This window comes from Hoplias malabaricus, chromosome 10 (assembly GCF_029633855.1).
Source record: "Hoplias malabaricus isolate fHopMal1 chromosome 10, fHopMal1.hap1, whole genome shotgun sequence".
Classification (NCBI taxonomy): Eukaryota; Metazoa; Chordata; class Actinopteri; order Characiformes; family Erythrinidae; genus Hoplias; species Hoplias malabaricus.
In genome coordinates, this window is record NC_089809.1 from 11715343 (window position 1) to 11737866 (window position 22524).

The 22524-nt window shown below is 40.9% G+C and overlaps 1 non-coding gene across 1 annotated transcript; it reads left to right on the plus strand.

Annotated features, from left to right (window-relative positions):
* Positions 1 to 3988: 3988 nt before the first annotated feature.
* On the plus strand, positions 3989 to 4095 carry LOC136709129 (U6 spliceosomal RNA). Its single transcript, XR_010804442.1, has one exon. It is a non-coding gene; the product is annotated as a U6 spliceosomal RNA (small nuclear RNA).
* Positions 4096 to 22524: the final 18429 nt, after the last annotated feature.

The following is a 22524-nucleotide window of genomic DNA, read 5'->3' on the forward strand; positions in this document are numbered from 1 at the left end:
AGACTTGAATTTATGTGTTTCTTTGTTTAAAAGCTGAACTTTTATAATCTGATTTTTTTTCTTTATGTGAATATTTCAAATTTGAACATTTCACCACCTCAAAATTTCAAGTTTATCAAATGTCATACAAATATAATTCAAATATAAAATACACACGTGGACAAAAATGTTGGTACCCGTAAGTTAATGAAATAAAAAGCCAAAATGGTCACAGAAATAACTTGAATCTGACAAAAGTAATAATAAATAAAAATGCTATGAAAATTAACCAATGAAAGTCAGACATTGCTTTTCAACCATGCTTCAACCCAATTATTTCAAAAATTAAACTCATGAAACAGAATGGACAGAAATGATGGTACCCTTAACTTAATATTTTGTTTTACAACCTTTTGAGGCAATCACTGCAATCAAACGATTCCTGTAACTGTCAATGAGACTTCTGCACATCTCAGCAGGTATTTTGGCCACACTCCTCATCCTCATGAGCAAACTGCTCCAGTTGTCTCAGGTTTGAAGGGTGCCTTTTCCAGATGGCATGTTTCAGCTCCTTCCAAAGATGCTCAATAGGATTTAGGTCAGGGCTCATAGAAGGCCACTTCAGAATAGTCCAATGATTTGGAATCTTAGCCATTCTTGGGTGTTTTTAGCTGTGTGTTTTTTGGGTCATTATTCTGTTGCAAGAGACATGATTTGCAACTGAGACCAAGTTTCTGAAACTGGGCAGCACATTTCTCTCTAGAATCCCTTGATAGTCATTCTCCCAGAAGCTTTGTGGCTTGTCATCATGTAGTTTGGCAAATTCCTGTCTGGATTTTTATGATTTGTTTTCAACAATGGTGTCCTCCTTGGTCATCTCCCATGAAGTCCACTTTGGCACAAGCAACGACAGATGGTGTGATCTGACACTGATGTTCCTTGAGCTTGAAGTTTACCTTAAATCTCTTTAGAAATTTTTCTGGGCTCTTTTGTTACCATTCATATTATCTGTCTCTTTGATTTGTCATCAATTTTCCTCCTGCAGCCGCGTCCATGGAGGTTGGCTACAGTCCCATTCATCCATCCATCCATTTTCCACCACTTATCCGGGTCTGGGTCGTGGGGGAAGCAGTCCGAGTAAAGAATCCCAGACCTCACTCTACCCACCCACTCCTTGCAGCTCCTCCGGGGGTCCCAGGCGACCGAGGTGTTCCCAGGCCAGTTGAGACATGTAGTCTCTCCAGCGTGTTCTTGGTCTGCCCCGGGGCCTCCTCCCCGTTGGACATGCCTGGAACACCTCACCAGGAAGGCGTCCAGGAGGCATCCGGACTAGATGCCCAAACTACCTCAACTGGCTCCTCTCGACATGAAGGAGCAACGGCACCCTTCAGGATCCTAGCAAGGGTCAAGAAGGGGCGGAATCCGCATTGTTCCTCCTGGATCCAAGGTTCAACTGGTTCAGCCCGCATAGACCTTACCGGGGAGGTTGAGGAGTGTGATCCCGCTATAGTTGGAACACACCCTCTGATCCCCCTTCTTAAAAAGGGGGACCACCACCCCATTCTGCCAGTCCAGAGGCATTGCCCCCGATGTTCACGCGATGTTGCAAAGATGCGTCAGTCAGGACAGCCCCTCAACATTCAGAGCCTTGAGGAACCGGGGCGATCCTCATCCACCCCCGGGCCCTACTCCCAAGGAGTTTTCCTATCACCCCGGCCACCTTAGCCCCAGTGATAGACGAGCCCTCCTCAGGATCCCCACTGCTGGTGGGATTGAGAAGATCCTCAAAGTATTCCTTCCATCGCCTAATGACGTCCCCACTCGAGATCAACAACTCTCCACCCCCACCATATACAGTGTTGGTGGAAAACCGTTTTCCCCTCCTAAGTTGCCTGATGGTTTGCCAGAAACTTCTCGGAGCCTACCGAATGTCGTTTTCCATGTCCTCACCGAACTCCAGTCGACAGCTCAGCACCACTCTTCACCCGAGTCTCCAGAACATATGGCCGCAGGTCTGATGATACGACTATAAAGTCGATCATCGAAATGCGGTATTCGAATGGACAAACTGTGAAGGGCACAGGAATCCAATAACTGAACACCACTCAGGTTCAGATCAGCAGGGCTGGTCTCACTGTCATTACCCATGTGAGCGTTGAAGTTCCCCAGCAGAACAATGGAGTCCCCAGAATGAGTACTCTCCAGTACCCCCTCTAGGGTCCCCAAGAAGGCCTGGTACTCTGAATTGCTGTTCAGTGCATAAGCACAAACAACTGTCAAAGCCCTTTCTCCAGCTCGAAGGTGCAGGGAAATTACCCTCTCGTTCACAGGGGTAAACACCAACGTACAGGCGCTAAACCTGGGGGCTATGAGTACGCCCATTCCTGCCTTATGCCTCTCACCCTGGGCAACTCCAGAATGAAAGAGCATCCAGCCCCTCTCAAGGAGATTGGTTCCAGAGCCCATACTGTGTGTCGAGGTGAGCCCAACTATATCTAGCCGGTACCTCTAAACCTCGCACACCAGCTCAGGCTCTTTTCCCACCAGAGAGGTTACGTTCCATGTTCCAGGAGCCAGTTTCGGTAAGCGAGGATCAGAACGCCAGGGCCCCCGACCTCGGCTGCCACCCCACAGATCTTACATTTCTGAAAAATATATGCAACTGTAGTCACACGAACATCAAGCTGCTTGGAGATGGTCTTATAACCTTTACTTTTAACATGCTTGCCTATAGACAACTCTTTCCTTCGCTTCCTCTGGTCCATGTTGAGTGTAGTACACACGATGGCACCAAACAGCACAGTGACTACCTGTAGCCCTATATATAGGCCCACTGATTACAAGATTGTAGACACCTGTGATGCTAAATAGTGGACACACCTTGATTATCATGTCCCTTTGGTTACATTATTTTCAGGGTTAGCATAAATTTTGTCCAGGCCAGTTTAATTAGTTTACTTTTTAAAATAATTCTGTTGAACCACAGTTAAAATTCAGTTTTGCATTTTTATTTGTTAATTTTCATTTTGTATTTATTATTACTTTTGTCAGATTCAAGTTATTTCTGTGACCATTATGGGTTTTTCTTTCATTAACCGAGGTGTTAATATAATTAAATTATTCAAAAGTCAGAAAAATATGACACAAATATTCAAAATTCATATTCAGATACTTGTCATTGATTTAGCTTCATACTTCCTGAATTTATATTGATAATGTACCCATTTGATATATATTTTTTTACCAGTATATTTTTACACCAGAGAGAGAGAACCACTGGCTCTGTATTTTAAACATGCATAGATAAAGTGCAAACATATTAAGATGCTGGAAAATGTGCATTATTTATTAGCACATATATATGTACAAATAAGACAACAAATGTCAAGACTAAAAATACTGTATTCAGTGATGCCAATATCAAGAGCATTTTTATTAGATAGACAAGGAAAATGGCATATGTATGCCATGTATGTATGTATATACATTACTTCAGTTGAAAAAATTTAACTAGTTTGTAAAGTTTCGAAATAGTTAAATTAAATCAATGAATTTGAACAAGAATTAACTGGCCTTTAGAGGGAAGATCTACAATCATGGGGAAACGCTGTTCTCTCTGGTTTGTTTATGTTCTGAAGCTCTGGGAATTTTTGAGCAAATAAATGACTGTTGTTTGTACATGGCTGAAGTTTAACCTGTCTAAGTTTTATTTACTGTTTGAATTAACACAGAATTGTGTTAATTGGTAATATTGTTTTACCTAAACCCCAACCTGGCCCCCAGGTGCCTAGGTGGTTAGCAGTAATTTCTCTGGCTGTGTGTGTTCACTAAAAAAAAAATTCTCATTTATATTTATTTTAAAATGCTTATTTCCCAAATATATTATGTTGTCATAAATGTATATTTGCGTTAAACATTCAGTTTAGGCCTAGTTTTTAACATGTAAAACAAACTCTGCAAATATTAAGCAGAGAGCTATTTAATATTTACATCCAAAAGACAGGAGTATGTGCTTGCTACGGCAGCACATATACTAAAATTGGATCGATACAGAGAAGATTAGCATGGCCCCTGCGAAAGGATGACACGCAAATCTGTGAGGCGTTCCATATTTTTTTATCACTTTGAGATTTCCTTGAAATGTAAAGTGCATTAAAAATAAAATGTATTATTATTATTAGTAAGAATGGAAATTCAGCATAGCCAGGAAAAAGAGTGAGACAAAACAGAATAACTTTTTATAATAAATGATTGGTATTTTTGAATAAGTATTTCATAAAACCAACAATATAAGTTGAGTGTTTTCTATAATATGTACCTATGAAATATGAAGTGATTTTACTGTATAGTTTTTGAATAAACAGCATTCAAACTCCCCATCATATTCCCCATATATTCCATTGTTTTTAATCATGAGTCAAGTTTGCTGCTTTATAAAAAAATTATTTTTACATTAGTCCATACAACCAACAGATATAAGTTGAGTGTTTACCATACTATGTACCTATGAAATATGAAGTGATTTTACTTTATTGTGTTTGAGAAAATAGCTTTCAAAGTCCCCATAATTGTTCATTGTTTTTAATAATTTTTCAGATTTCATGCTGCATAAAGTGGTAATTTTTAATAAGTAGTCCATACAAGCAAAATATATCAGTTCAATGTTTACCATACTATATACCTATGAAATATGAAGTGATTTTAATGTACAGGTTTTGAGTAAATGGCAACCAAAATCCACAGAATTGTCCATTGCTCTTAATAATGAATCAAGTACTGATTTATAAAATGGTGATTTATAGATAGATAGATAGATAGATAGATAGATAGATAAAAAGAAATATTCAGAAGGAAATTTAGCAGCTAGTAGCAACAAACACATCATAGTAGACTTCACTATAGCAGGGATGTTGCATTTACAGGACATGATAAGCAGATCAAAGTATAAGAACACACAAAATATCAAATAAAAATTAAGATTAAATATTGATGGATGGGCAGAGAATAACAAAAAGATAGGAAACTATGGTAGCAAGGGTAATAAATCATGCAGAATTTGTCATGTGTGAGTGAAAAACACCGAAGACCTAAAACCTTTAGCCTCATAGATGCAGATTCAAGCAGGTGTATTCATTGACTAGTGTTTGTGCTAGACAAATAACCCACAAAAAAACTAAAATAAAAAATACATGTATATAACTCACATTGCTCAAATTCAAATATAGGTTTCTGAATGTGCAACTTCTGTGCATGTTTATACAAGAGTGTGAAAGTGTTTTACATCATATTCATCATTGCAATTGTAGCAAAATTGTGAATTTTATGTGTTTGTAGAATTGCATTTGTGCACTTGCAATAAAGGATTTGTAGGGTGTAACTGTGAAGCCACCATAACCACAGAGTCCAGCTCCACTCCAACCACTGACCCTGCTCGCCTGGCCAGCTTTTCCAGACACATCTCATCTCTTTTTTTCATACTGCCTCCCCCGGCACACAACAACATAAAAACGACAGCTGGCAACCACGGACTGATAGAACATCTGTAGTAGCTTCCTACAGATGTTGACCTCAGCCTCCTCAGAAAATATAGCCGGCTCTGCCCCTTCCCGTACAGGATGTCTGTTTTTTCAGACCAGTCCAGTTTTTCGTCAAGCTGCTGACCAAGATTATTGTAAGATGTAACCATCTCCACTTAAACCCCCTCAATAGAGACTGGTTGCAGGGTTGGGCCGGGCCTGTGAATGTCCATCACCATCTACTTGGACTTGGAAGTGTTTAGCTAAGTGTTAGCCACAAAAAAATCTGCCATCTGAAAATGTCTGCATGTGGCATATCTCAGAGTTGTACATAAAGTCTGAGGTGTAGAGTGTAAAGAGAAACGTTGAGAGTACAGTCCCCTGTGGTGCTTCTGTGCTGCTGCCTACAGACACTAATGCGCAGTCCTTCAGCCTGACATACTGAGGTCTGCCAGTGAGGTAGTCAGTGATCCAGGTGACCATGTGTGGTTCCACTTGCATCCTCGCTAACTTATCTTAGCAGGAAAGGGCTATATGGTTTTAAAGGCACTGGAAGAGTAGAAAAACATTTCTCTCACAACACTGCCACCCTTGTCCAGATGAGAGTTAGCCCAATGTAGAAGGTAGAGGATGGCATCTTCAACTCCCAACTTCGCCAAATATACAAACTTCAGGGGATCCACAGCATGTCCAGTCTAGGGATTGAGAAGGTGTAGAAGAAGCCACTCCAGTGTCTTCATAACATGCAATGTTAATGCAGCGGGTTTGAAGTCATTGGGCACACTGGTGAGCACCTTCTTGGGCACAGGTATGAGGCATGATGTTTTCCAGTCTGTGGGGACCCTCCCAAATATCAGACTCAGGTTAAAAGTGTGCTGTAAAGATTCCCCACCTCAGCAGCACAGGACTTCAGTAGTTTAGGACACACTTTGTCTGGTCCATCTGCTTTCCTAGTGTGGAGTCTTCTCAGCTCACCTCCAACCTGATCCACAGTAAGGATGTGTTGAAGCAGCAAACCATTTTAAAATATGGATAATTTGGATGCAATTTACTCAAATCTATACAGTAAAATCACATATTTTATAAATCAGTAAACTTGAGTCATTCAAAACAATGAACAACTATGGGGAATTTCAGTGTCATTCACTCAAAAACTACAAAGTAAAATCGCCTCATATTTTATAGGTACATAGTATGGCAAACACCAAACTGATATCTGTTGGTTGTGTGGACTACTTATTCAAAATAACTACTTTATAAAGCAGTAAACTTGAGTCATCATTAAAAACAATGGACAATTATGGGGGTTTTCAATATCATTTACTGAAAAACTATAGAGTAAAATCACTTCATATTTTATAGGTACATAGTATGGAAAACACTGAACTTATATGTGTTGGTTTTATGAATTAATTATTCAAAAATACCAATTTATAAGCTGCTTAAATGCAGTTACTTTTCCTTTAAAATGAAGGGCTTATTTTCAGGTCTTCACACGTATTGAGTATTATGGCTCAGTCACTAGTATATGTGCACTAAAATCTCAAACGGCGGCTGGTTTAACCGCAGTATCTGCAAGGCTATGAAATTATAGGCCATAGCAGAAGAGGCAAAGGTGACAGGGTTTGATGTTCAAAGAAGAGTTGCTGTAGTTGAGTTGTTATCTCTTTCATATTATTAGCAATTTGGGACCACGGTCACGCCATCTGCACTTTGCCAAAAGGCAGTCACGCCATCTACACTAGGATTTCCTGTGTGCGTATACATCATGGTTTACCGTAGAACGTGTAAGGGCGAGAGGGGGAACTCGCAGAAAAGTGCAGAAATTGAAAATCCATAAGAAATGGATTTTAAAACATAATTCCACCCAAAACAGGCCTGATTGGCAAAAATAATGTTTTGCAACCCTTAAACATTTAAAAATCAAACTGTAACCTAGAGCTGGGCAATATGGACCAAAAATAATATCTCAATATTTTTTAGCTGAGTGGCGATATGTGATATTTATTTTACATATTTTTCTTGTCATGAGATAATAACAAAAAGAAACCTCTGAGTCAAAACTTCCCAATCTTCAATAAAGCGGATAGTCACTCTCAAATATTGCTAACACGTGTGACTTGACCATGTATCGCTCGTCAAGGCAAAATGTTTTACTCTTGCGAGCTGGTTGGAAAGGGTCTGTCTGGCTTAAATGTACTTAAGGTAGCAATTCACGTGCAAAAACATCGCGACTGGACAATTGATATCGTGGGTCAGGAGTTTTAATCAGCATTTTGGAGCCCTTTTTCTCTACTCTTGAGTCAGGGAGCATACCTTTTTTCTTTTTTCTCTGTAGTAAACTACCACTTTAATAATACCATGCCACTTCTTTTCTTTTCGTAAGGCACAGCATTAGCTTATGAAGCTTGCAGTGCTGTCTGAACTGGTTTTACAGGAACTGTACTGGGACGTGAATACTTCAGAATAGTAGCAGCAGCACCTCAAAGTTTAATAGCTTCGTACAGAAGTTTGTACAGCTGTTGTAAGTGGCTGACAGTACCCCAGCATTTTGATACTACCTCCTTTCGGCATTCCCTGTAGATAGCCGTCTCTGCTACTCATCTGACTGGTAAAATCCGAACCATTTACATATAACCAACCTGCTGTTCTTCTTTTTCACGCTCTGTGTTACTTGGCTCTGTTGTGTGTGTGTGTGTGTGTGTGAGGGAGAGAGAGAGGGAGAGAGAACACAAGTGGGTACGGGGCTGTGTGCAGAGCGAAGCAGATGAGCCTAGCTGAGCACAGAATGGCCCTGTACAAGATTTAGACTTTTAAAAACTTATATCAATATAAGTGATATAGCCTCACTCCATACCCCGCCCTGTGCTATCTCGATATATTTTAATATATTGATATATCGCCCAGCCCTGCTGTAACCAGAAAATTGTAGTATTGAAAAACATGTCCTCAGGTACACAGGGTGTAATTATGTGTATTTACTGTAGGGATTAGGAGTAATATGGTTGAAAAATCTCAGATATTAAATTCCATAATTCCATAAATTCCATAGTATTGAAAAGTTCAGTAAAAATTATGTTTAATTTGCATATATTGCACAATTATGAGTGCTTTTAAAGGGTTGAATAAAACTGTAAACATACCATTCCACTGCAGTCATGAAGAACATGTTTTCAGGTACCCAGGGTATAATTCTCATACATTTTTATTCATTCATTCATTCATTATCTGTAACCGCTTATCCAGTTTACAGTCGTGGTGGGTCCAGAGCCTACCTGGAATCATTGGGCGCAAGGCAGAAATACACCCTGGAGGGGGCACCAGTCCTTCACAGGGCAACCCACACACATTCACACACACACACACACACACACCTACAGACACTTTTGAGTCGCCAATTCACCTACCAACATGTGTTTGTAGACTGGGTTCGATTCCCGCTCCAGGTGACTGTCTGTGAGCAATTGGTGTGTTCTCCTCGTGTCCATGTGAGTTTCCTCCAGGTGCTCTGGTTTCCTCCCACAGACCTCCCACATACATTTTTACTGTGGGGAAATTTGTGTAATATAATTTTAAACTCATAAATATGATGTTTAATTTGCATATATGGAAAAATTGAGTGCTATTAAAGGGTTAAATCAAAGTTAACAGACCACTCCACTGCAGCCTTGAACAACATGTTATCAGGTACGCAGGGTATAATTCTCATACATTTTTACTCTATGGATTTGGAGTAATACTGTTACAAAACTCATAATAATAATACTAATAGAAATAATAATATTACTATTATACTATATACATAATATAACTGTAAAAGAAAGACTTGAAACCTTTTACCCACTCCCACAATTAGAACTAGAGAAGATTATCACCTCCGCAAACTGTACAACTTGCACACTTGACGCAATTCCCACAAAGTTGCTCAAAGAAGTACTACCAGCTATTATTGATCCTCTTTTAACTATAGTAAACTCATCGCTTAGTCTGGGCCATGTACCCAAAGCTTTTAAACTAGCAGTTATTAAACCTATGATCAAGAAACCAAATCTTGATGCTAGTACACTGTCTAATTACAGGCCTATTTCTAATTTGCCATTTCTGTCTAAGATCTTAGAAAGAGCTGTGGCCCAACAACTTAGTTCATATCTACATAAGAATCATATATATGAAAAATTCCAATCTGGATTCAGGCAACATCATAGTACAGAGACAGCTCTAGTCAAGATAACAAATGATCTTCTTCTTGCCTCTGATCAAGGCCACGTATCCCTGTTGGTGCTTCTTGACCTAAGCGCAGCCTTCGATACAATAGACCACAATATTCTCATAGAAAGGTTAGAAAACATGGTTGGAATCACAGGGACAGCCCTATTATGGTTCAAATCTTACTTAACGGAACGTTATCAATTCGTAAAAGTAAACAATCTAAATTCAAATTATTCTAAAGTAAGATTTGGAATTCCACAAGGCTCTATTTTAGGACCATTATTATTTACATTATACATGTTACCGCTAGGCACAGTTATAAGAAACCATGACATTAACTTTCACTGTTACGCAGACGACACACAATTGTATATTTCAGCCAAGCCCGATGACAAACACAGATTAAAGAAAATAGAGGACTGTGTAAAAGACGTGAAAGGCTGGATGTTGCGTAACTTCCTCCTTCTAAACAGCAACAAAACAGAGGTCCTGCTTTTGGGTCCAAAAGTGACAAGAAATAAATTATCAGATTTAATTTTAGATCTAGCTAACTTTCCAGTTAAACCTGGTTCAGCAGCAAAAAATCTTGGTGTCATAATTGACCCGGATTTATCATTTGATCAACACATAGGTAGTATCACTAGGACAGCTTTTTTACATCTTTGCAATATTGCTAAGATTAGAAATGCCTTATCCCTCCAGGACGCAGAAACATTAGTACATGCCTTTATTACTTCAAGGCTTGACTACTGTAACGCACTACTGTCAGGATGCACCAGCAGCAATTTAAGAAAACTTCAACTAGTTCAAAATGCTGCAGCTAGGGTCCTCACTAAAACTAGAAAATTTAAACATATCAGCCCAGTTTTATCATCACTTCATTGGCTGCCTGTTAAATTCCGCATTGACTACAAAATTTTGTTATTAACATATAAAGCTCTACATGGGCTTGCTCCTGAATATCTTCAAGATACAATTTCCTATTATGAGCCTCCACGTTCACTCAGATCACAGAATACTGGATTTTTAAATGTTCCCAGAATTCAGAAGGCCTCAGCTGGGGGAAGAGCCTTTTCTTATAAAGCCCCCCAACTCTGGAATGATCTTCCAAAAAATGTTCGGGACTCAGACACAGTCGCAATCTTCAAATGTAGGCTAAAAACTCATTTGTTTAGTTTATCATTTGGTAGCTAATGCTCCCCCATAGATAAAGGCGGCAGATCCGGGGGGTCCATGGACACAGGGAATTATAGTATACTGAGACGCTGGTGCTGTCGTCCCGCCGCTTCTCGCGATCACTCAGGTTTGTTGACGGTGGAGCGGAGGGATGCCAGTGTTTCAGGATGCTCCCGTGTCTGTGTGTCCTCCTGGTTCTCTCCTTTTAGTTAATGCTGTCATAGTCAGATCTGCCGGAGTCATTAGCCACACTCTGGAAATTTTCATATTTTCTACTTTACAAACACAAAACAGTTCAAAACTAATTCCATCCCTTTACATCTTTCCGAGTAAACGACTGCCCACCTGTCTGTCTGGACACTGATGGATGACTGTCGAGATCCTCCTCCACTCTTCAGACCAGCTGCCCACGCTCCAGCAACCACCAAGTGCCTTGAAGCTGTCCCTACACTGAAGTTCTCATGGACTACTAACTATCATCACCAGTAGATTGACCAGAGGAGGATGGGTCACCCCTTGTGAGCCTTGGTTCCTCCCAAGGTTTCTTCCTCAGCTGGGGGAGTTTTTCCTTGCCACTGTCGCCCCTGGCTTGCTCACTTGAGGGTTTTACATTTGTCTTTACATTTCATGTCAAATCTTGTCTTACTGGAATTCTGTGAAGCTGCTTTGTGACAACATCAGTTGTGAAAAGCGCTATATAAATAAATTTGATTTGATTTGATTTGATATTATACTAATAGTAATACTCATAGTAATACTATTTCAAATCTCATGAAAATAAAATTTGGGTTACTCAACATAAGATCACTAAACTCAAAAGCAGTCATCATAAATGATATCATAAGTGATCATAAATTCAACGTTTTCTGTCTCATGGAAACGTGGGTGAGAGCAAATGAATATTCAGCACTAAATGAAGCCACCCCCCTAGGCTATAATTATGTACATAGCCCAAGATTATCAGGCAAAGGTAATTTACCAAAATACCCTAGAAATTAGTCTTAAACAATGTGACACATTCACTTCTTTTGAGGTTCTCTCCACCATTATTACAAATCCGGTCACAAAAAAGGACGCATTTTTACAGACCACCCGGGCCTTACTTAGAATTTCTGAAAGAATTCAGTGATTTTTCTGCAAACCTAGCGGTTTGCAATCATAAAGTTATAATTGTAGGAGATTTCAATATCCATTTTGAGAAGGAAAGTGACCCACTAAAAATGGCATTTACCTCAATCTTAGATTCTATTAGTATTACTCAAAATGTAACTGGGCCTACACACTACTGCAGTCACACTTTAGACTTAGTTCTGACACTAGGTCTTAACATTGACAAAATTAATATCTTACCACAATCCTCAGCAATCTCCAACCATTACCTAATTTCATATGAGCTACGTCTTAGCCGTAATATATGTAAGTCCCCTCGCTATTCTAGAAAGTGTATAATAAAACCATCTACCGCCCTACAATTTATAGAAAACCTCCCAGAAATATCAGCACCAGTTCCCACTCCATCAGGCCCAATGGAGCTAGATGTACTAACTGACTACTTAGAAAATACCTGTCGATCTACATTAGAACATGTAGCACCACTTAAAAGAAAACGTATAAGACAGAACAAGCTCGCCCCATGGTATAATGATAAAACCCGTACTTTAAAACAAACATCATGGAAACTAGAGCGGAAATGTCGATCAACGAAGCTGGAAGTGTTACACTCTGCCTGGAAGGACAGCCTTATAGAGTATAGAAATTCCCTCACTAAAGCTCGCTCAGCATATCTGGCCTCGCTGATCTCAAATAATAAAAATAATAAGAGTACTGTTTAGTGTGTTTTCCAGAACTACAAAAAAATCAAGCAGGTTCCGAACAACTAATTCCAGCAACTCTCACCAGTAAAGATTTTATGGACTTTTTAAATAATAAAATTGAGAATATTAGACAACAAACTCAAGCTACAGTATTAAATCCGACTTGGCTGCCACCCGATGTGACTGATATAAAACATAATGTAATTGTAAAAGAAAGACTTGAATCCTTTTACCCACTCCCACAGTTAGAACTAGAGAAGATTATCACCTCCGCAAACTGTACAACTTGCACACTTGATGCAATTCCCACAAAATTAATCAAAGAAGCACTACCAGCTATTATCAATCCTCTTTTAACTATAGTAAACTCATTCCTTAGCCTGGGCCATTTACCCAAAGCTTTTAAACTAGCAGTTATTAAACCTATGATCAAGAAACCAAATCTTGATGCTAGTACACTGTCTAATTACAGGCCTATTTCTAATCTGCCATTTCTATCCAAAATCTTAGAAAATGCAGTGGCCCAACGAATTAGTTCAAATCTACATAAGAATCATATATATGAAAAATTCCAATCTGGATTCAGGCCACATCATAGTACAGAGACAGCTCTAGTCAAGATAACAAATGATCTTCTTGCCTCTGATCAAGGCCACGTATCCCTATTGGTGCTTCTTGACCTCAGCGCAGCCTTCGATACAATAGACCACAATATTCTCCTAGAAAGGTTAGAAAACATGGTTGGAATTACAGGGACAGCCCTATTATGGTTCAAATCTTACTTAAGAGAACGCTATCAATTCGTAAAAGTAAACAATCTAAATTCAAATTATTCTAAAGTAAGATTTGGAATTCCACAAGGCTCTATTTTAGGACCATTATTATTTACATTATACATGTTACTGCTAGTGGGCGGCACGGTGGCGCAGCAGGTAGTGTCGCAGTCACACAGCTCCAGGGGCCTGGAGGTTGTGGGTTCGATTCCAGCTCCGGGTGACTGTCTGTGAGGAGTTGGTGTGTTCTCCCCGTGTCCGCGTGGGTTTCCTCCGGGTGCTCCGGTTTCCTCCCACAGTCCAAAAAAAACACACGTTGCAGGTGGATTGGCGACTCGAAAGTGTCCGTAGGTGTGAGTGTGTGTGTCTGTGTTGCCCTGTGAAGGACTGGCGTCCCCTCCAGGGTGTATTCCCGCCTTGCGCCCGATGATTCCAGGTAGGCTCTGGACCCCCCGCGACCCTAAAAAAATTGGATAAGCGGTTACAGATAATGGATGGATGGATGTTACTGCTAGGCACAGTTATAAGAAACCATGACATTAACTTTCACTGTTACGCAGACGACATGCAATTATATATTTCAGCCAAGCCCGATGACAAACACATATTAAAGAAAATAGAGGACTGTGTAAAAGACATGAAAGGCTGGATGTTGCGTAACTTCCTTCTTCTAAACAGCAACAAAACAGAGGTCCTGCTTTTGGGTCCAAGGGTGGCAAGAAATAAATCATCAGATGTAATTTTAAATCTCACTGACTTTCCAGTTCAACCTGGTTCAGCAGCAAAACCTTTGACCTGGATTTATCATTTGATCAACACATAGGCAGTATCACTGGGACAGCTTTTTTACTTCGCAATATCGCTAATATTAGAAATGCCTTATCCCTGCAGGATGCAGAAACTACTTTAACGCACTACTGTCAGGATGCACCAGCAGAAATTTAAGAAAACTAGTTCAAAATGCTGCAGCCAGGGTCCTCACTAAAACATATCATATCATATCATGAACATATCAGCCCAGTTCTATCATCACTTCATTGGCTGCCTGTACAATTCCGCATCGACTACAAAATTCTGTTACTAACATAAAGATCTAGATGGGCTCGCTCCTGAATACCTTCAAGATACTATTTCCTATTATGAGCCTCCACGTTTACTCAGATCACAGAATACTGTTTTTTTAATTGTTCCCAGAATTCAGAAGGCCTCAGCTGGGGGAAGAGCCTTTTCTTATAAAGCCCCCCAACTCTGGAATGATCTTCCAGAAAATGTTCGGGACTCAGACACAGTCGCAATCTTCAAATCTAGGCTAAAAACTCATTTGTTTAGTTTATCTTTTGGTAGTTAATGCTCCCCCATAGATAAAGGCAGTAGATCCGGGGGTCCATGGGCACAGGGTATTATAGGAAACTGAGACGCTGGTGCTGTCGTCCCGCTGCTTCACGCAATCACTCAGGTTTGTTGATGGTGGAGCGGAGGGATGCCAGTGTTTCAGGATCCTCCCGCATCTGTGTGTCCTTCTGGTTCTCTCCTTTTATTTAAAGCAGTCATAGTCAGATCTGCCGAATCATTAGCCACACTCTGGAAATGTTCACATTTTCTGCTTTACAAACACCAGGTCAAAAATAATTCCATCCCTTTACATTTTTCTGAGTAAATGACTGCCCACCTGTCAGTCTGGACACTGATGGATGACTGTCGAGGTCCTCCTCCACGCTTCAGACCAGCTGCCCACACTCCAGCAACCACTAAGTGCCTTGAAGTTGCCCCTACACTGAAGTTCTCACGGACTACTAACTATTATTACCAGTAGATTGACCAAGAGGAGAATAGGTCACCCCTTGTGAGCCTTGGTTCCTCCCAACGTTTCTTCCTCACCTGAGGGAGTTTTTCCTTGCCACTGTCGCCCCTGGCTTGCTCACTTGGGGTTTTTTACATTTTTTTACATTTCATGTCAAATCTTTCTGTCTTACTGGAATTCTGTGAAGCTGCTTTGTGACAACATCAGTTGTGAAAAGCGCTATACAAATAAATTTGATTTGATTTGATTTGATTTGTAATTAGGAAGCAGAATGAATTTGCGCCCAAAAAGAAATTGGTGGAATTTCTTGACACCAAATAAAATTGCTAGGGCTTCATGCTCAGTTTGCTTGTAGTTGCTCTCCGCTTTACTCACAGTGTGTGATGCAAAAGCTATCGGTCTTTCCTCCCCATTTGGTAGAATGTGGGACACAACAGCACCCACCCCATAGGGAGATGCCAACTGAATCGGCAGAGAAGGGTTGAAGTGTGTGAGGGCCTTTGACTCAGTTTTTTGCTTCATTAAAAGCCTTCTCACATCTGTCAGTCCTATTCCGTCTTGACTTAACTAGCAATTCATGAAGTCGACGCAGTATGTTCACCAAATTTTGCACAAACTTTGAATAATACATCAGTAATCCTAAGAAGGATCGCAACTGGCTTACATTTTGTGGTAATGGAGCATCAACAATTGCTTTGACATTTGATAGGTCCTTGTGAAGACCAGTGCTGTCGATCACATGGCACAAGGTACTCTACTGATGGGCAGCGGAACTCACATTTTTCTTCTCTGACCCGAAGACCATAGTCCTGTAGCCACTGAAGAGCAGCATCAAGATTTCTGAGATGGTCACTGTTGTCTTTGCCCGTGATCAGAAGATCATGTAGGTAGCATTTTACACCTGTCAGTCCACTGAGGATCTGATCCATTGCTCGTTGAAACAATGCTGGAGCCGAGGTAATACCAAATGGAAGCCTTTGGTACCTAAAAGTCCCTTGTGTGTTACAATAGTCAGTAACTCTTATGAGTCTGGATCTACATGCATCTGTAAGTAAGCTTGGCACAGATCTATCTTGCTGAATTTCTGGACCCCTAGACTAGCGAAAAGATCATCAATCAAGAGAAGTGGATATTGTTCAGCAGCCAGGACTGGATTTTTTGTGACTTTGAGGTCCCCAAAGATTCTAACTGATCCGTCTTTCTTAATGACTGGGACAATGGGTGTAGCCAATTCACTCACACTAACTGCTTCTAGTACTCCTGCCTTGACTAGATGGTTCAGCTCAGCTTAAACATTGGGTTTGATAGCATAGGGAACAGGTCTCACGTTCATTTTGGCTTACAGTCTGGCTTGACACTCAGCTTTACTGTGATATCTTTCATGCTTCCAACTCCTTTGCGAATACAGTAGCATGTTTCTTCAGTATGCTAGGAAGAGTTGCACCATCTTTTGCAACCATGTGCACTTCCTGCCAGTTCAGCCTAATCTTTTCTAGCCAGGAGTGCCCTAACAGTGATGGATGATTGCCAGCCACAATGTAAAAAGGCAGCTTCACCTTTTGTTTGTTGAGTGCAACAGTTACATCCACAACTCCTTTTACTGGCACAGTCTCATCAGTATATGTTCTTAACGTCAGCTTAGCAGCCTTTGGCCTTAGATGCTGCAGCTTCTCCTGGTGAACCTTTTCTGGAACAAGCGATACTGCTGCACCAGTGTCCACTTGCATCAGTATTGGCTCTACCTCCAGCAGGGATGTCACCCAATTACCATCAGAGGTTCCTGAGACTGACATTAACACAGTGGACCAACACCAGCAGATGACATGGCACCCCAAACCACTACTGACTGGAAACTTTATACTGAACCTCAAGCAATGTGGATTCTGTACCTCTCCTCTCTTCCTCCAGACTCTGGGACCTTGATTTCCAAAGGAAATGCAAAATTTACTTTCATCAGAGAACATAACTGTGGACCACTCAGCAGCAGTCCAGTCCTTTTTGGAAGTGAGATGCTTCTGACGCTGTCTCTTGTTCAAGAGTGGCTTCACACAAGGAATGCGACGCTGAAACCCATGTCTTACATTTGTCTGTGTGGTGGTGGTTCTTGAAGCACTGACTCCAGCTGCAGTCCAGTGTTTGTGAATTTCCCCCACATTTTTGAATGCATTTTGTTTCACAATCCTCTCCAGCGTGTGGTTATCCCTATTGCTTGTACACATTTTTTCTACCACATCTTTTCCTTCCCTTCACCTCTCTATTAATGAGCTTGGACACAGAGCTCTGTGACCAGCCTCTTTACAATGACCTTTTGTGTCTTGCGCTGCTAGTGTAAGGTGTCAATGGTCTTGTTTTGGACAACTGTCAAGTCAGCAGTCTTCCCCATGATTGTGGAGCCTACAGAACTAGACTGAGAGACCATTTAAAGGCCTTTGCAGGTGTTTTGAGTTAATTAGCTGATTAGAGTGTGGCACCAGGTGTCTTCAATATTGAACCTTTTCACAATATTCTAATTTTCTTGGGGTTTCATTAGTTGTCAGTTATAATCATCAAATTAAAAGAAATAAACACTTGAAATGAATATAATATACAAGTTTCACTTTTTGAATGGAATTACTGAAATAAATCAACCTTTTCATGACCAACACCTGTATGTATATGTGACAGGTGCTGACTTTTGAATTTCATGTTGGTATGGTTCAATTTCTCTGTGTCCCAGAGAAAATTATATTCATTCATTGTCTGTAACCGCTTATCCAGCTCTGGGTCCTGGAGGTTCCGGAGCCTACCCAGAATCATTGGGCACAAGGCAGGACTGCACCCTGGAGGGGGCACCACTCCTTCACAGGGTGACATATACATATATACATTCACTCACACTTTTGACTAGCCAGTCCACCTACCTATGTGTGTTTTTGGACCATGGGAAGAAACCAGAACATCCAGAGGAAACCCACACAGACATGGAAAGAAAACATCAAACTCCTCACAGACAGTGAAGTCTGCAGCATTTCTTGATTGTTGATTTCAATTGTGCATAGTACAGTCTTAACTGTATTATGAAGATGAATGGTGTTTAATGATAAGATTTGCTCAAAGTATTTCTAAGATTGTGTTTTTCTATCCATCACTGAAGCATGTCAAACACATTTTTAATATTCCATATACATATATAAATATAAATATAGTAAAAATCATGAAGGTTTTTTTTTCAAAAAAGTTATAGATTACTACAATATAGATAAACAATCAAAATTTAGCTTACTTACTTTCACTGATAATAATAATAATAAAACATTTTATTTCATAGGCGCCTTTCTGTCACTCAAGGACACCTTACAAAGAGTATAAAGTAAACAATAAACATAAATAATACCGGAAAACACACAAGTATACAGTATAAAATAAACAATGTAACTGAGTCATTTTAAAGGAAAGGCAATCTTGAACAGGTGGGTTTTGAGTGAAGACTTGAATTGTGTGAGTGAGTTTATGTTCCGTATGTCGGGGGGTAAAGTGTTCCAAAGCTGGGGAGCAGAGCGGCTGAAAGGTCTACGTCCCATGGAAGTGAGACGGGCAGGGGGAACAGTCAATTGAATGGAGGAGGAGGACCTGAGGGTGCGAGAGGGAGTTACAACATGGAGGGGATTAGAAAGATATGGTGGAGATAGATTGTGGATGGCCTTGAATGTTAACAGAAGGGTCTTGTAATCAATGCGTAACCTGACCGGAAGCCAGTGGAGCTGTTGCAGAACAGGAGTGATGTGGTGGATGGAGGGGGTTCTAGTGATGATACGGGCAGCTGAGTTATGGACCAGTTGGAGCTTATGGAGAGATTTGTGTGTAATACCAAAAAGGAGGGAGTTGCAGTAATCAAGGCAGGTGGTGACAAGACTGTGGACAAGGATGGCAGTGGTATGGGGTGTAAGGGAGGGGCGGAGACGGTTGATGTTACGGAGATGAAAATAGGCAGACCGGGTAATGTTATTGATATGAGATTGAAAAGAAAGAGTACTGTCGAGGATGACACCCAGACTCTTTACTTGTGGGGAGGAGTGAACAGAACAATTGTCAATGTTAAAAGAAAAGCTGTCAGTTTTGGATAATGTTGATTAGTACCAATGAGAAGAACCTCAGTTTTATCGCTGTTGAGTTTAAGTAAGTTTGAGGAAAGCCAAGATTTCATTTCCATTAAGCAGTCAGTAAGAGAGGGGGGAGGGAGGTTGGAAGTGGGCTTACAGGCAAGGTAGAGCTGGGTGTCATCCGCATAACAGTGGAAATTGATGTTGTACTTGTTGTACAAAATATGGCCAAGGGGAAGAAGATAAATGATGAAGAGGAGGGGCCCCAGGACAGAGCCCTGGGGCACACCTGAAGTGACAGAGGAAGGGTGGAACGTGAAAGTTTTAAGCTGGATGTACTGAGTGCGGCTGGAGGGGTATGAGTGATACCAATGGAGGATAATCTATTGAGGAGGGTGGTGTGACAGATAGTGTCAAATGCTGGACTCAGATCGAGGACGATGAGGATGGAGAGTAAACAAGAATCAGCTGCCATTAGGAGGTCATTGGTGATTTTTATGAGAGCAGTTTCAGTGCTATGGAGAGGGCGGAAGCCAGATTGGAACTGTTCATACAGTTTGTTTTGAGAAAGATGAATATGAAGTTGAGACGCTACTATTTTGAAATGAAGGGTAAATTTGAGATTGGACGGAAGTTATTGAAATTGATAAGATCAGCACCAGGTTTTTTTAGAATTGGAGTAATTACAGAAGTTTTAAATGATGCAGGAACAGTTCCAGTGGAAAGAGAGGAGTGGCTGATGGCAGAGATGAGAGAGACTAGAGAAGTCACAGTTTTGGCTTTAACCAAAACTGTGGGGAGAGGGTCCAGCTGACATGTGGATGGCTTTGACTTATGGATGATATCAGAGATTTCTGAAGTGGAAGGAAGCTGAAAGAAGGAGAAAGAATGAGTAGGAGGAGGAAGTTCAGAGTTGATACAGGAGATGGGTAATAAAGTGAGATGCTGGTGAATCTTCTGGATCTTATCAACAAAAAATGTCATGAGTGAATTACAGAAAGCAGTAGAACGCAGATGAGATGGTAGAGAGTCCGGAGCTTGGGTGATATTCTTATACAGAGAAAAGAGTGATTTGGGGTTACCTTCATTAGCTGAGATAATACCAGTGTAATATGCGGATTTGGTTTGAGTAATACAGTCCTTGTAGCGTAACATATGATTATTGTAGATGTTTTTGTGAACAGTTAGACCAGTTTTCCGGTGGAGTCGCTCGAGTTGCCGACCTTTGTCTTTCATGAGCCGAAGTTCCGCCGTAAACCAGGGGGCAGAATGAGAGAAAGTAACAGACCTGGTTTTTAGCTGAGCAAGGGAGTTGAGTAAAGAATTAAGTCTGGTGAAACCAGAATTAAGTGTGAAACTAGCTCATCAGGGGTGGATAAGTTATGAGTGTCCATGAGGGAGTAGGTGCTGGAGGAGAGAGAATCCAAATCAATGTCCTTAATATTGCGGAAAGAAATGAGGCGGGGAAGCTTATTGATGGAGAGAGGGAGTCTGATATTAAATGAGAGGAGGAAATGGTCAGTTATAGGGAGTTCATCCGCTGTGTTGTCGAGAGGGGAGACACCAGAACAGCAGATGAGATCCAAGATGTGTCCCTTAGAATGAGTGGGAACATTAGTGTACTGCTGGAATCCATAACCCTCGAGGCACGATGTAAAATCTTTAGTGAGAGGGTTATTGATATTGTCCATGTGGATATTAAAATCTCCCAGCACTATATTGTTTGGTGAGAGGGTGGACAGGTGTGTGAGCAGGGCAGCAAATTCATTTAGAAACTCAGGATTAGGTTTTGGGGGACGATAAACAGTGGTGATGATGGCGGGGGTGGATCCAGACAGTTGACACATGGCCGATTCAAAAGAGGAGAAGGCAGGAACAGGCACCTGAGATACTTTCCATTTTTCACGGTGAATTATCGCGACACCTCCTCCCAGGCCGGTGCTACGGGGTTGGCAGGTGTAAACAAACCCTGAAGGAGTGGATTGATTAAGTTGGGAGAAATCATTGGGTTGTTGCCAAGTTTCAGTTAAGCAAAGAAAATCAATTTTCACTGTCCGATAGAACACTATATTCTCCTAGAAACATTCATTGCATGTATTTTTTTAATTTGACAAGCAGCCATCTTGTTTAGGTTGAAAACTTTTGCACAATGTAGTATTTAATTCTCTACTGTGTAAGCGAACTTAATTGTCTTTATTGCAAAATGTTTCTATTTAACATCACAATGTATTATGTCATTGCTTTAAATATTCACTGCTTTGCTTTCAGGTAGACAATAGTGTTGAAGTGTTGAATAGTGGTGGCGCAGCAGGTAGTGTCGCAGTCACACAGCTCCAGGGGCCTGGAGGTTGTGGGTTCGATTCCCGCTCCGGGTGACTGTCTATGAGGAGTTGGTGTGTTGTTCGTGTGGGTTTCCTCCGGGTGCTCCAGTTTCCTCCCACAGTCCAAAAACACACGTTGCAGGTGGATTGGCGACTCGAAAGTATGTGTGTGTGTCTGTGTTGCCCTGTGAAGGACTGGCGTCCCCTCCAGGGTGTATTCCCGCCTTGCCCCCGATGATTCCAGGTAGGCTCTGGACCCCCCGCGACCCTAAATTGGATAAGCGGTTACAGATAATGGATGGATGGATAATGAAGGAAATATAGAAAAGGTGCAGGATTCTACACAGTGGAGGTTAAAGTCTGGCCCTCCCAAGTCAGATTTTAAAGTTGGAGACTGTGGAGGCAGAACATATGAAAACAGCAGAGGAAGGGTGGCATGCTGGAAGCCAACTTCATTTGATTTATTTGATCACAGACATACAGGGCAAGAGTGCAGAACTGTTGGAGGAAAATGGTGCTGTTTCCTGAAGATAGGCATGGATCATCTACAGCTTGTCAAAGAGCAGATGCCATGTATTCCACACAAGCTTGCAGCACCACCAGCAGGACTGACTTATAAAGTCACTTCAAGTTTGTTTTACAGGAGTGGCAAGCCCTTCACACTCTACCAATATTGCTTGCTTTTTTTTTTTAAAAAAAAAAGGAATGCCCAATAAGGATAGAGTTGTCCTTTAAAATATGAATCAGGTATCCAAAAGAAAAAAGTGCCATTTCTTGGACCCGAAGGGAGAGTCTCTGGGTAAAATTAAGAGGTACTTAGAAACAACATTGTGCCCATTGATTTTGGGTACGGACC